Source organism: Nerophis ophidion, linkage group LG05 (genome assembly GCF_033978795.1).
Source record: "Nerophis ophidion isolate RoL-2023_Sa linkage group LG05, RoL_Noph_v1.0, whole genome shotgun sequence".
NCBI classification, from domain to species: domain Eukaryota; kingdom Metazoa; phylum Chordata; class Actinopteri; order Syngnathiformes; family Syngnathidae; genus Nerophis; species Nerophis ophidion.
In genome coordinates, this window is record NC_084615.1 from 39,644,073 (window position 1) to 39,659,360 (window position 15,288).

A 15,288-nucleotide genomic window follows, 5' to 3' on the forward strand; every position below is an offset into this window, starting at 1 on the left:
TGCCGCCACAAATTAATGTATAGGAAACGCGGTTTTCTTTATCTTTCTTTAGTATTTAATATATGGTAATCAACAGAACGATGAAATAATTTGGTTTCATTTAAAGGTTAATCACCTAATTTAAACAAAACAACAATGCAGGCCGTTGCATATAAATTAGACAGGTTGTTCTAGTGAAAAGATCAAGTTCAGTGCGTACACAAACAATAGCTCAGACAAATTCCATTAAGTGCCGTGTGATGGAAAGCTATCATAATGGGCCGCATGCAACGGTAATTGCAGGCCTCCTCTGTGTAATTAACTTAACAAAGAGCTTTGATTTTAATGCCGGCGTGTTCAGAAAATGTGGGGTACGAGAGAGTTCAGTGTCAGCTATCAAAGTATGCAAGGTCATATGCAGTGGCTCATGAAAAAAGCTGTTTATATTTGTAAAAACTTTGTTTTTGCTAGTTTATCACACGGAATGACGCATGTTTGATGACACTGTTGCCTTTCTGCAGGTGCAGTCCCCCCTGCCCCTGTGATGATACCATGTGACGGGGCGACTGGAGCCGTAAGCTTGCCTCCGTTGCTCCATCCAATCTACTCGGAGCTATCCCAGTCTCGCCTTCTGGCTTTATCTCAGCTGTGCGTCCTGGACACGGCCGGCCACCACATGACTGAGCACCTGGAAACCTAGACCACGTAGGTACCGAACACCTTTACAGATGGCAGTGTGCGTTGTCAATGGAATAAAGCTCAACTGCTAAACTAGCAAAGGACTAAGGCTGGGCCATACTGCACATTTAGGTATCGATCCAATACCAAGTAAATACTGGGCCTGTTATGCCGTTACTGTTTACTCGAAATTTTCATTACTTTTGTCATTTTTGCCTGTATTTTTTGGAAAATTATTATAATGGAAAAGGGGATGGCTTAGTTCTGTTGGGAGAGCGGCCGTGCCAGCAACTTGAGTGTTCCTCGTCACGTCACATGGGGGACAGAGAGGAGCAGGGGGATGGTTGTCAGTGCGGATTGCTTCGATGCACTATATTTTACTCGCTTCTACTTCCGTGGAGTCGTGGCGTGCGTTTAAGAGCCCACTGCTTAGGTGACGACAGGTGTGGGCAATATTGGAGACAGACGCATTTGTCCCAATACCTTGGAGGAGAAAAATATTTCAGACAAATTTTCAAAGTGCAACATTGCATATTTCCGTCAGCTGCTGGCACTGACAGTTACCAGCAGTCGGCGATGTGTCAGAAATGTTGCCACAACTTGTTTATAAAATATTTAGATTGTTTACTGGGATGGTCACTTGTCCTTTATACAATGACTAACTTTGTCTGTTTCCAATCACATCAATACAAGCTCAAATTTTTTTGTCATCTTCAAATGTCATGTTCAAATTGAACCCAATTGTCAGTGAGGTACAAAAATTGTGGGTTAGATGTAAGACGTATCACTCCTGGGTTTTTTTTGTTGGCCAAACTGTTGTATTGAACCACATGGTGTTTTTGGAGAAAGAAGATTATTTATTAGACTTCAGACATTAGCCAAACTGCTGTGGGTTTGATATTGATATTTAAAAAAAGTTAACACCATGTTTTCTGGATCAGGGGTCCCCAACCTTTTTTGCATCACGGACCAGTTTTATGTAGGCATTATTTTCACGGACCGGCTTTCCACGTGTGGCAGTTAAATACAGCAAAAATAAATGCATGAAGAATAGAACTCGCTATCATGCTGAATTAGTGGGAGCTCTGGCCTTCTTTATTTGCAATGAGATCCCGAACAGGTTGTTGGTAGTACAAACCCCGTTTCCATATGAGTTGGGAAATTGTGTTAGATGTAAATAGAAACGGAATACAATGATTAGCAAATCATTTTCAACCCATATTCAGTTGAATATGCTACAAAGACAACCTATTTGATGTTCAAACTGATAAACGTTTTTTTTTTTTGCAAAAAATCATTAACTTTAGAATTTGAAGCCAGCAACATGTAACAAAGAAGTTGCCAAAGGTGGCAATAAATCTTGATAAAGTTGAGGAATGCTCATCAAACACTTATATGGAACATCCCACAGGTGTGCAGGCTAATTGGGAACAGTGAGTACAATGATTGGGTATAAAAGCAGCTTCCATGAAATGCTAAGTAGTTCACAAACAAGGATGGGGTGAAGTTCACCACTTTGTAAGCAAATTGTCAAACAGTTTTAGAACAACATTTCTCAATGAGCTATTGCAAGGAATTTAGGGATTTTACCATCTATATGGTGAATATGGTGAGGCTTCTTTGCAAATTCTTTAGGTCACAAAATCCCATCTGAGTCCACACAGTTCCACAGGTTGAAAAAAGAAGGCAAGGAAAGCAGAAAAGGCGGTTTCTTGCAGAACATCCACAAAGCCAGTCTTTTCACGTATACCACTCCGTTTGGAAAGAGCGAGTAACTATCCGTCCTGCTGATTGAAACAAACCATTCAGCTCCGGCGTTGGTCTTCCTTTAGTAATTATCTCCTGCTCCGCTTAAAAGTCGACGTTAGAAAACTGTTTAAGTGCGAAAATGTAGTCATCCATGTTGAAAGTCGGGGTGCACGAAAGGGAAAAAATAAACCGCTGTGGCACTTACTCGCTGAGGCCACCGTATGTCTGGGATCATGAGCGTTCCTATCATGAGGCACGAGAACTGTTTGCCTCACCTCAGAGTTTTTTTCTCCGCCGTTTTGATGGTTCAACCAACCCCCAAAACATGTTACTCGCTGCGGCACTTGACTCGCTTACGCCACCGTATGTCTTTGATCATGAGCACCCCATCGTGAGACACGAGAACTGTTTGCCTCACCTCAGACTTTTTTCTGCCGTTTTGATGTCTCAACCAACACATAAAACATGTTACTCGCTGCGGCACTTGAGTCGCTTACGCCACCGTATGTCTTTGATCATGAGCGCCCCTATCGTGAGACCCGAGAACTGTTTGCCTCACCTCAGACTTTTTTCTCTGCCGTTTTGAACGCTCAGCAACACACCAGACAAGAACGCGCTCTGGCCGCACGGCAGACAGAGAAGTTTACGAGGGATTGCAAAAATTCAGTGATTTTGAAGAAAAAATAAATTGGTGAAGCTAAATGAAAACTAAAAACTAACAATTACAATTATTTTATCATTATATATTTTATTTCTTTGCATGATCACAGCTGAGGCACTGCCTCCCCTGACCGCACGTTACTTATATGTGTATATATATGTGTATATATATGTGTGTGTACATGTATATATATATATATATATATATATATATATATATATATATATGTATATATATATATATATATATATATATATGTGTGTAAATAATATGTATATATATATATATTAAAATATGTGTATATATATGAATATATATATAATATGTGTATATATATATATGTATATATACATGTGTGTATACATATATATATATATCATATATATGTATATTGACATATTTATATATACATATATATATGTGTATATATTTGTACATACATACATACATACATATATATATATATATATATATATATATATATATATATATATATATATATATATATATATATATATATATTAGGGCTGTGAATCTTTGGGTGTCCCACGATTCGATTCAATATCGATTCTTGGGGTCACGATTCGATAATATATCAATTTTTTTCGATTCGATTCTCGATTCAAAAACAAATTTTTCCCGATTTAAAAGGATTCTGTATTCATTCAATACATAAGATTTCAGCAGGATCTACCCCAGTCCGCTGACATGCAAGCAGAGTAGTAGATTTTTTTTAAAAAGCTTTTACAATTGTAAAGGACAAGGTTTTTTCAACTGATTGCAATAATGTAAATTTGTTTTAACTATTAAACGAACCAAAAATATGGCTTATTTTATCTTTGTGGAAAATATTGGACACAGTGTGTTGTGCTTATGAGCTGCGATGCAAGTGTAAGCCACTGTGATACTTTTTTAAATTTTTTATAAATGTCTAATGATAATTTCAATGAAGGATTTTTAATCACTGCTATGCTGAAATTATAACTAATATTGATACAATCAATCATCAATCAATCAATGTTTATTTATATAGCCCCAAATCACAAATGTCTCAAAGGACTGCACAAATCATTACGACTACAACATCCTCGGAAGAACCCACAAAAGGGCAAGGAAAACTCACACCCAGTTGTTGTTGATAATATTAATTTTTGTTTCACTACTTTTGGTTTGGTTTGTGTCGTGTTTGTGTCCCCTCTCAAGTGCTCTGTTTATTGCTGGGTCAGGTTTGGTTTTGGAATTGGATTGCATTGTTATGGTGTTGCTGTGTAGTGGTTTGTTGGATTGATTAAAAATAAAAAAAAATCAATTTTTTAAAAATTAGAATCGATTCTGAATCGCACAACATTAACGATTCAATTCGTATCGATTTTTTCCCACACCCCTAATATATATATATATATATATATATATATATATATATATATATATACACACAGTTGGCTTTCGGCCCTCGGCCCAATTAATTTAGCTCAATGCAACCACCACGTCAAAAAGTTTAGACACCCCTCATCTAAAGGATGCAAATATCATTCGAGGATGCTTTTTTTCAAAAATGTTTAAATCAGTCATCCATTTTTGAACACATGCATCATTTGTATTCCTGGTATGATGTTTATTTATTATTCCATGAAGCCTTTTAACACATTTTCTAATTGTATCCTGATTTAAAAATGTATCCCCTTGTTTGTATCCTTAGGTTTGTGGCTATTAAAAGACATATTTTTAGAGGATATACATTTTTACAGCATATTTTAAAGAGATAGCATTTAAAAAATGACTTCTGGGTATATTATATCGATCAACTAATTCTTATTTAGATGGCTTTGACTCTTTTTTTTTTTCTTTTTGGAATTAAGATAGAATACGGTTTTTGCTTACATTTATTTATGACTTAAGATTCATAAAAAAAGAAAAACATGGGTTCTTGTCTTACATAAGGATTGTGAATGATTGGCAAAATAAAAAGTTCAGATCCTCTTTAATATTTTTTCTACGTCCAGAGAACGTGCTCATACTGTGCCAAAAGGGAATAAATTAATGCATGTCGGGAAAATGCTAATTACTGCAAAAGTGGCTGGCTGACTAGCTTTTCAACACCAGGTTGAAGCTTGTCAATGGTGAGCCCAGAGAACTGTTCTGCAGCATGTGCAGTGAAATCACACTTGCTATTAGCTAATCACAAGTAGGCCATCAACGGCAGGCAGCAGTTAGCAATGTCAAATTTATTTTGGTGTGATGGACAAACTTCTGCTGTCACCGCCACAACTGCCAGCTGCTGCTACTTCAAAAAATACAAATAAATACAAATCAATTCTCAAATGAAGGAGTCATGTGAGCCAATTGTAATTCACTCGAGAGTAACAGTTAGAGGTGGGGGAAATAATCTAATTTTAGATGCATCGCAATTCAGACATGGACGATTATATAATCAATTGGTAAACATTAATCAATAATTAATTTATTTATTGTAAATAAACTAATGCAAAAAGTTTAAAAAATTGACTAACTGCAGCAAGTCACTTCACTGAGAGATTTCAACCAGCTGCTTTATTATAGGGCACATATGGTCCAGTTTTGCACACACTTTCATCAATTTATTAAATGTGGAAATTAATTTAACTGTTTCTTATTACAAATGCACTGGTGTTTTTTTAAAGTTGCAAGTGATAAATGCTTATTTAGTGAAAAGTTAAACTGCATCAATATACATAAATTAAAGATGCATCAATAATTGATTTTTAATCAAATTGTATCTCCTGAACCGTAATCGTAATTTAATCATGAGGTGCTCAAAGATTCCCACCTCTAGTAACAGTAATGAAACTAATGTTTTCATTGTCAAATGCTTACAGTATTGTCTATAGAGACAGTTGTAAGCTATTGACTATATGTAGTGACTATCTGCAGTGGGACATGGTATGGCATTGTTTTTAAGTGGCTTTAAAGATGGTATTAAGAAGCATTTAATTCAATTTCCTGATATCTGTAAAACCCTGTGATGTCATATTGCTTTGATTATCGATGAAGCTCTCTAAGACAGTGGTCCCAAACCACCGGGCCGCAGAAGAATTTTGTATTCCTTTTTATTTAAAATAAATAAAAAAATATTTTTTTAATTTTTTTTTATTTTTTTAAATTAAATCAACATAAAAAACACAGTATACACTTACAATGAGTGCACCAACAACGAAAACCTCCCTTTTTCATGACAAAAATGTCCCTTTTTCATGACAAATTATTATGCATTGACCGGTCCGCGGATACAAAAAGGTTGGGGACCACTGCTCTAAGAGAGCCCAGCATGTAGATTTAATGTGCACAATTGAATATCATAGTTGCTCAGACAGTAATGTGTTATTACACGTTTAGATTGGGAAATGTCGTTTTTGTAATGGAGAAAGACATTTCTGGTTTCTGGTTTCCATGTAAGCATTGAAGCTAGCCGCACTACCTTGCTTCTCAAATAAATGAGCAGTGTCACCAGTTTGTGAGTATGGTATCAATGGTATCAATAACTGTTTTACAAAAATGTTAATTTTAAACGGTAATACTAACAAAGTTTTACCACAGTTTATCATAATACTTTTTATAGTCACATCCCTAAAAAGGATAATGAATGTGTCATCAGTCTTGAGCGAATCCACACCAGTATTTTTTGTCTACATTTTCCTCTGTAATTGAAAACCAAAAGTATGGATGGCTTGGATGTCTCTATTGTCCAGACTGCTCTTTGATAGCCTGCCAATTGAATGTTTAAGACTTTCAGGGAGAAGAGAGCTAATGCGTCCCTCTATTGCTTTAATCTAATTTTTTGAAAATGGTTGACGAGGCCTCTCGCCGCCTCTCTGGGGTTCACTCGAGGACGCACACAAACCAGTTGAGTCCCATAAGTGATGAATATTCATGTGGGATTATCAGTCTGCCGAGAATGTGTCAGGAAGAATGTGTGAATAAATGAGGGGTAGGAGACTTCTATTCCTTGCTGATAGCTTTAATGGACAATATAATGAAAAATAATTTCTTGTTTATTGATTGGTTTGGAGAGCTATTCCTTCACTTTTGTTTGTGTGTTAATGCTGCAGGGTTTTGACGCACCAAAATCAATATTTCTGCCTCAAGGTTATACATTTGTTCCTGATGTTTAAACAACACATGGATTGTAAACACAAGGTCCACGTCTTCACACAAATAACAGTGCTGGCTTTAGCTTACCGCCGTGTCTCCATGTGCACCAAAGAGCTGTAACATCTGCAAGCCTAAGGTGGTTGTCGGTTTGTATCATCCTGGCACCAAGCTCCAGGAAAACTGGTATTGATTGAAATTAGGGCTGGGCGATATTGCCTTTTTTTAATACCGCAATATTTTTAGGCCATATCGCGATATACGATATATTCGTCGGTATTTGCCTTAGCCTTAAATGAAAACTTGATACATATAATCACAGCAGTGTGATGATTCTATGTGTCTACATTCAAACATTCTTCTTCATACTGCATTAATATATGCTATTTGTAAACTTTCATGCAGAGAAGGAAATCACAACTAAGTCAATTTACCAAAACTATATTTATTAAAGTTATTAGCAGGTGATTTTCCAAATGATGTTAGATATTAGCAGTAATGCTACTTTTGGTAGCAACGCTTGTGCCCCACACTTGACAAATTAAAATTGTCTATTCGACATATTCCTGCTTGAAGCCGAACCACCGCCAGACGATGGGCCCCGTGCTGTTTTTCTTGGGAATTAATTCTTCCTTCATTTGTTACGAGATTCGCACATTCTTTCTCTCGCAACAACGCCGCTACCTCTCCGCTGGGCGAGAGCGTATACGTATGACGTGACAGTAAGTGACGTAAGTAAGAATGTGCGCCTGCTTGTCTGTGAGGAGACTCAGGAAAGAGCAAGGAGAGTTAATGCCCGCAGCTCCGTGAGAACGTGTACTCGAATATTATGATATAGTCATTTTCTATATCACACAGAAACAAACCCGCGATATATATCGTATATCGATTTACCGCCCAGCCATAATTGAAATAGCTTATTCTTTCATCATCTTCCATTATGTGAAAATTATGTTCAGTGTCATTGTTTGTTGGTTAAAATGTAATGCTAATAATGTGTCCCAATTGGAATACTTCCATCTGTACACGTCAATGAGTAGGTACTATTTCGACAGTGTAGTGCTATCCTCAATCTATGACGATGGCAATATTTACCTGCTCCTTCTTCTCTCCTTTTTAAATGGTGAATTGCAACCGCCGAGAAATCAATATCGCACGATGGAACATCTGATGTTTTTTTCCTACTTCTCGATTGTTGAATAATTACACATTTTTTTCATTCAATTCCTTTCATATTTATACATAGCCCTTGAAACATTTTCCATACATTAATTTATTTGTTGCGGCCTACCACAAATAAATCCACAGCTCTGAAAATACATTTTGCGTTACTTGTTAGCCCTGGCTCATAAACAAACGCATTTACAATGTCTTTAAAGGTAGCTTGTGGTTCAAACACTGTACATTAGATGGCACTTATTCTTCTTAACACACCCCATACACACCCGAACCGCCAGAGAATAAGAAGGTATCAAAATTTGACAGTACGACATTATCACAGTATTAAGGCCACGGTACGATTTTACTGTGGTATATGTCCAAAAAAAAGACTTAAAGTTGTGATATGAAATGGCATTAATGTATAGAATAAACACACTTACTGTAATTGAACACAAACATAATGCTAAAATTGTCACAATCTGTCACATCAGGTCTTACTTGCTGTCATGTTTCCTTAATTTTCTGCATTTGTTTCCCGGTCAGCGCTCTAATTTTGGTTCCATTTATTGAATGTCTCCCTGAGCGACCTGTCCCTGTTAGGTTTGAGCACACCTGTTTGTAGTTGATAATCAGACTGTTATAAATGCCTGCCTCGCGTTCTAAATAGAGCTTGGGGATTACTTTAGGTTACATACTCTCTCCACACACTCTGTGTTACTATATAATAAAGTACTTGTCTTGTCCTGTCTCCTGCATGTTGGGGTTACAGCTATTGCAGTCGTGCATGTTCGTGACAAAATGTTGTAATCATATTAATTACTGCAAACATGTATTCTTAAGTGCAAATACAGTAATTGGGCAGGAACATCCACTGTTTGAAGCAAATATGAAAAAACTTACAGTTGGGTGTCTTTATAGTGACACCGTAAACATCCGATGTGAAACAATGTTCACTTTAGCTTTGCTGGCATAAAGTATATTTTCTGGGTGACGGTTTATGAGGTGGCAGCTTGTCCAGGGTGCTGTCTTTTGGCTATGTGCAGCTGGATAGTCTCCATCCCCCCCAAAATAGCATGGCTCCAAGTTCCACATTTACAGCATCAAAGTCACACTGACCTCACTCTCTCGGCTTCTGTCTGCTCCAACATTTCACTTTCTCTTCGTGCTCGCTTCTAAAAGCAGCAGTTCATCCTCTGTATATTCAGGTTAGAACAGAGTTAGAACTCCTTCGTTGCCAGGGCGATGTGTTTGGGATCATTGTCATGCTGAAAGACCCAGCCACGTTTCATCTTCAAAGCTCTTACTGATGGAAGGTTTTGGCTCAAAATCTCACGATAAATGGCCCCATTCATTTTTTCCTTAACACGGGTCAGTCGTCCTGTCCCCTTAGCAGAAAAACAGCCCCAAAGCATGATGTTTCCACCCCCATGCTTCACAGTAGGTTTGGTATTCTTGGGATGCAACTCAGTATTCTTCTTCCTCCAAACACGACGAGTTGAGTTTATACCAAAAAGTTCTATTTTGGTTTCATCTGACCACATTACATTCTCCCCATCCTCTGCTGTATCATCCATGTGCTCTCTGGCAAACTTCAGACGGGCCTGGACATGCACTGTCTGAAACAGGGGGACAAGTCTGGCACTGCAGGAGTTGATTCCCTGTCGGCGTAGTGTGTTACTGATGGTAACCTTTGTTACTTTGGTCCCAGCTCTCTGCAGGTCATTCACCAGGTCCTCCCGTGTGCCATCCATCCATCCATCTTCTTCCGCTTATCCGAGCTCGGGTCGCGGGGGCAACAGCCTAAGCAGGGAAACCCAGACTTCCCTTTCCCCAGCCACTTCGTCTAGCTCTTCCCGGGGGATCCCGAGGCGTTCCCAGGCCAGCCGGGAGACATAGTCTTCCCAACGTGTCCTGGGTCTTCCCCGTGGCCTCCTACCGGTTGGGCGTGCCCTAAACACCTCCCTAGGGAGGCGTTCGGGTGGCATCCTGACCAGATGCCCGAACCACCTCATCTGGCTCCTCTCGATGTGGAGGAGCACCGGCTTTACTTTGAGTTCCTCCCGGATGGCAGAGCTTCTCACCCTATCTCTAAGGGAGAGCCCCGCCACCCGGCGGAGGAAACTCATTTCGGCCGCTTGTACCCGTGATCTTATCCTTTCGGTCATGACCCAAAGCTCATGACCATAGGTGAGGATGGGAATGTAGATCGACCGGTAAATTGAGAGCTTTGCCTTCCGGCTCAGCTCCTTCTTCACCACAACGGATCGGTACAACGTCCGCATTACTGAAGACGCCTCACTGATCCGCCTGTCGATCTCACGATCCACTCTTCCCTCACTCGTGAACAAGACTCCTAGGTACTTGAACTCCTCCACTTGGGGCAAGGTCTCCTCCTCAACCCGGAGATGGCACTCTACCCTTTTCCGGGCGAGAACCATGGACTCGGACTTGAAGGTGCTGATTCTCATTCCGGTCGCTTCACACTCTGCTGCAAACTGATCCAGTGAGAGCTGAAGATCCCGGTCAGATGAAGCCATCAGGACCACATCATCTGCAAAAAGCAGAGACCTAATCCTGCAGTCACCAAACCGGAACCCCTCAACGCCTTGACTGCGCTTAGAAATTCTGTCCATAAAAGTTATGAACAGAATCGGTGACAAAGGACAGCCTTGGCGGAGTCCAACCCTCACTGGAAATGTGTTCGACTTACTGCCGGCAATGCGGACCAAGCTCTGGCACTGATCGTACAGGGAGCGGACCGCCACAATAAGACAGTCCGATACCCCATACTCTCTGAGCACTCCCCACAGGACTTCCTGAGGGACACGGTCGAATGCCTTCTCCAAGTCCACAAAGCACATGTAGACTGGTTGGGCAAACTCCCATGCACCCTCAAGAACCCTGCCGAGAGTATAGAGCTGGTCCACAGTTCCACGACCAGGACGAAAACCACACTGTTCCTCCTGAATCCGAGGTTCGACTATCCGGCGTAGCCTCCTCTCCAGTACACCTGAATAAACCTTACCGGGAAGGCTGAGGAGTGTGATCCCACGATAGTTGGAACACACCCTCCGGTCCCCCTTCTTAAAGAGAGGAACCACCACCCCGGTCTGCCAATCCAGAGGTACCCCCCCCCCCCCCGATGTCCACACGATGCTGCAGAGTCTTGTCAACCAAGACAGCCCCACAGCATTCAGAGCCTTAAGGAACTCCGGGCGGATCTCGTCCACCCCCGGGGCCTTGCCACCGAGGAGATTTTTAACTACCTCAGCGACCTCAGCCCCAGAAATAGGAGAGGCCACCACAGATTCCCCAGGCACTGCTTCCTCATAGGAAGACGTGTTGGTGGGATTGAGGAGGTCTTCGAAATATTCCTTCCACCTATCCACAACATCCGCAGTTGAGGTCAGCAGAACACCATCCGCACCATACACGGTGTTGATAGTGCACTGCTTCCCCTTCCTGAGGCGGCAGACGGTGGTCCTGAATCGCTTCGAAGCCGTCCGGAAGTCATTTTCCATGGCTTCCCCGAACTCCTTCCATGTCCGAGTTTTTGCCTCAGCGACCGCTGAAGCCGCACACCGCTTGGCCTGTCAGTACCTGTCCACTGCCTCCGGAGTCCTATGAGCCAAAAGGACCCGATAGGACTCCTTCTTCAGCTTGACGGCATCCCTCACCGCTGGTGTCCACCAAGGGGTTTTAGGATTGCCGCCCCGACAGGCACCAACTACCTTGCGGCCACAGCTCCGATCAGCCGCCTCGACAATAGAGGTGCGGAACATGGTCCACTCGGCCTCAATGTCCAGCACCTCCCTCGTGACATGTTCGAAGTTCTTCCGGAGATGGGAATTGAAACTTTGTCTGACAGGAGACTCTGCCAGACGTTCCCGGCAGACCCTCACAATGCTTTTGGGCCTACCGATCACCACCAGGTGGTGATAGGTAGAAATTTCCGCCCCTCTCTTCACCCGAATGTCCAAAACATAAGGCCGCAAATCCGATGACACAACTACAAAGTCGATCATGGAACTGCGGCCTAGGGTGTCCTGGTGCCAAGTGCACATATGGACACCCTTATGTTTGAACATGGTGTTTGTTATGGACAATCCGTGACGAGCACAAAAGTCCAATAACAAAACACCACTCGGGTTCAGATCCGGGCGGCCATTCTTCCCAATCACGCCTCTCCAGGTTTCACTGTCGTTGCCAACATGAACATTGAAGTCCCCCAGTAGGACAAGGGAATCACCCGGGGTAGGACTTTCCAGTACTCCCTCGAGTGTACCCAAAAAGGGTGGGTACTCTGAACTGCTGTTTGGTGCGTAAGCACAAACAACAGTCAGGACCCGTCCCCCCACCCGAAGGCGGAGGGAGGCTACCCTTTTGTCCACTGGGTTGAACTCCAACGTGCAGGCTTTAAGCCGGGGGGCAACCAGAATTGCCACCCCAGCCCGTCGCCTCTCACTGTCGGCAACGCCAGAGTGGAAGAGGGTGCAGTCCCTCTCGAGAGAAGTGGTTCCAGAGCCCTTGCTGTGCGTCGAAGTGAGTCCGACTATATCCAGCCGGAACTTCTCCACTTCGCGCACTAGCTCAGGCTCTTTCCCCCCCAGTGAGGCGACGTTCCACGTCCCAAGAGCTAGCTTCAATAGCCGAGGATCGGTCCGCCAAGTGCCCTGCCTTCGGCTGCCGCCCAGGTCACATTGCACCCGACCTCTATGGCCCCTGCTATGGGTGGTGAGCCCATTGGAGGGGTGACCCACGTTGCCTCTTCGGGCTGTGCCCGGCCGGGCCCCATGGGAACAGGCCCGGCCACCAGGCACTCGCCATCGTGCCCCACCTCCGGGCCTGGCTCCAGAGGGGAGCCCCGATGACCCGCGTCCGGGCGAGGGAAATCTGGGTCCATGTTTTCTCTTCTTCATAGAGGTCTTCGAGCTGCTCTTTGTCTGATCCCTCACCTAGAACCTGTTTGCCTTGGGAGACCCTACCAGGGGGCATAAAGCCCCCGGACAACATAGCTCCTAGGATCATTGGGACACGCAAACTCCTCTACCACTATAAGGAGGCAGCTCCGAGAGGTCCAGGGATTTTTGCTCACCGTTCTCATGATCATTTTGACCCCACGGGATGAGATCTTGCGTGGAGCCCCAGATCAGTGGTGTTGTATGTCTTCCATTTTCTGATAATTGCTCCCACAGTTGATATTTTCACAACAAGCTGCTTGCCTATTGTAGATTCACTCTTCCTAGTCTGGTGCAGGTCTACAATTATTTTTCTGGTGTCCTTTGACAGCTCTTTGGTCTTGGCCACAGTGAAGTTTGGCGTCTGACTGTTTGAGGCTTTGGACAAGTGTATTTTATACAGATATCGAGTCCAAACAGGTTCCATTAATACAGGTGTAACGAGTGGAAGACAGAAGAGCTTCTTAAAGAAGTTACAGGTCTGTGAGAGCCAGAGATCTTCCTTGTTTAAAGTGACCAAATACTTATTTTCCACCATAATTTACAAATACATTCTTTAAAATTCCTACAATGTGAATTCCTGGATTTTTTTTCACATTCTGTCTCTCACAGTTTAAGTGTACCTATGATGAAAATTACAGACCTGTGTAGTCATTTTAAGTGAGAGAACTTTCACAATTGGTGGCTGAGTAAATACTTTTTTGCCCCACTGTAACTGTTCCCCCTCTAGCCTCTCTGCTTTTGTGCTGAGTCTATACAGTTGAAGCATGCATATAGTTGTGGCTTGACACATGCCTATGTAGCCCTTTGTCTCCATCATTCGATGTTTTCCACTTGTTCAAAGCAGTTAAGGTAAAAAAAAAAAAAAATTAAAAAAATCCATATTTCCGACAAAGGAAACCGACAATTTCGCACGACAGAATACTCTGGCCATGGTTATGTGGGGTACAAATCAGGGTTGAATGATCCAATGTTGTACCAAATGCACACTATGGGTAGCAAACCAATATTGGCTGAGATGGTGTATTTCCATTTAAAGGGGACTTATTACAATAAAAAAACATGTTTCTTACCCATTAGAACCTGCTGTTATGTTTTGGGGATCTGCAAAAGTCCCAAAAATGTAAAAACCAAATTATGGAAGCATTGCAGAGATATTTATAAAACGATCTTGCCTTCCTTCATACTTCCTCCAAATGAGCCATTTGCAATTTGCCCATTTGAGAAATGTTTCCCATTGATAATTTCAGCGGGTATGTCCATTTCTGGTAACATTCTACCCGCAGAGCTTTGCGCTGTAATCAGTATTTTTCTTATTTTTCTCTATCCTCTTGTTGTTAGGCAATATACCTCCTACAAACCCTGTTTCCATATGAGTTGGGAAATTGTGTTAGATGTAAATATAAACGGAATACGATGGTTTGCAAATCATTTTCAACCCATATTCAGTTGAATGCACTACAAAGACAAGATATTTGATGTTCAAACTCATAAACTTTATTTTTTTTTTGCAAATAATTAATTTAGAATTTCATGGCTGCAGCACGTGCCAAAGTAGTTGGGAAAGGGCATGTTCACCACTGTGTTACATCACCTTTTCTTTTAACAAAACTCAATAAACGTTTGGGAACTGAGGAAACTAATTGTTGAAGCTTTTAAAGTGGAATTCTTTCCCATTCTTGTTTTAAGTAGAGCTTCAGTCATTCAACAGTCCAGGGTCTCCACTGTCGTATTTTACACATCATAATGCGCCACACATTTTCGATGGGAGACAGGTCTGGACTGCAGGCGGGCCATGAAAGTACCCACACTCTTTTACTATGAAGCCACGCTGTTGCAACACGTGGCTTGGCATTGTTTTGCTGAAATAAGCAGGGGCGTCCATAATAACATTGCTTGGCTGACAACATATGTTGCTCCAAAACCTGTATGGACAATTCAGCATTAATGGTGCCTTCACAGATGTGTAAGTTACAC

The 15,288-nt window shown here is 41.8% G+C and overlaps 1 protein-coding gene across 1 annotated transcript in view; it reads left to right on the plus strand.

The window, feature by feature from the left end:
- ncoa1 (nuclear receptor coactivator 1) overlaps positions 1–15,288 on the plus strand; it is a 96,627-nt gene that overhangs the window by 40,285 nt on the left and 41,054 nt on the right. The window contains exon 2 of the mRNA XM_061900913.1: positions 501–684. The gene's annotated coding sequence lies outside the window, so the exon portion shown is untranslated. The remainder of the gene's footprint in view (positions 1–500; positions 685–15,288) is intronic.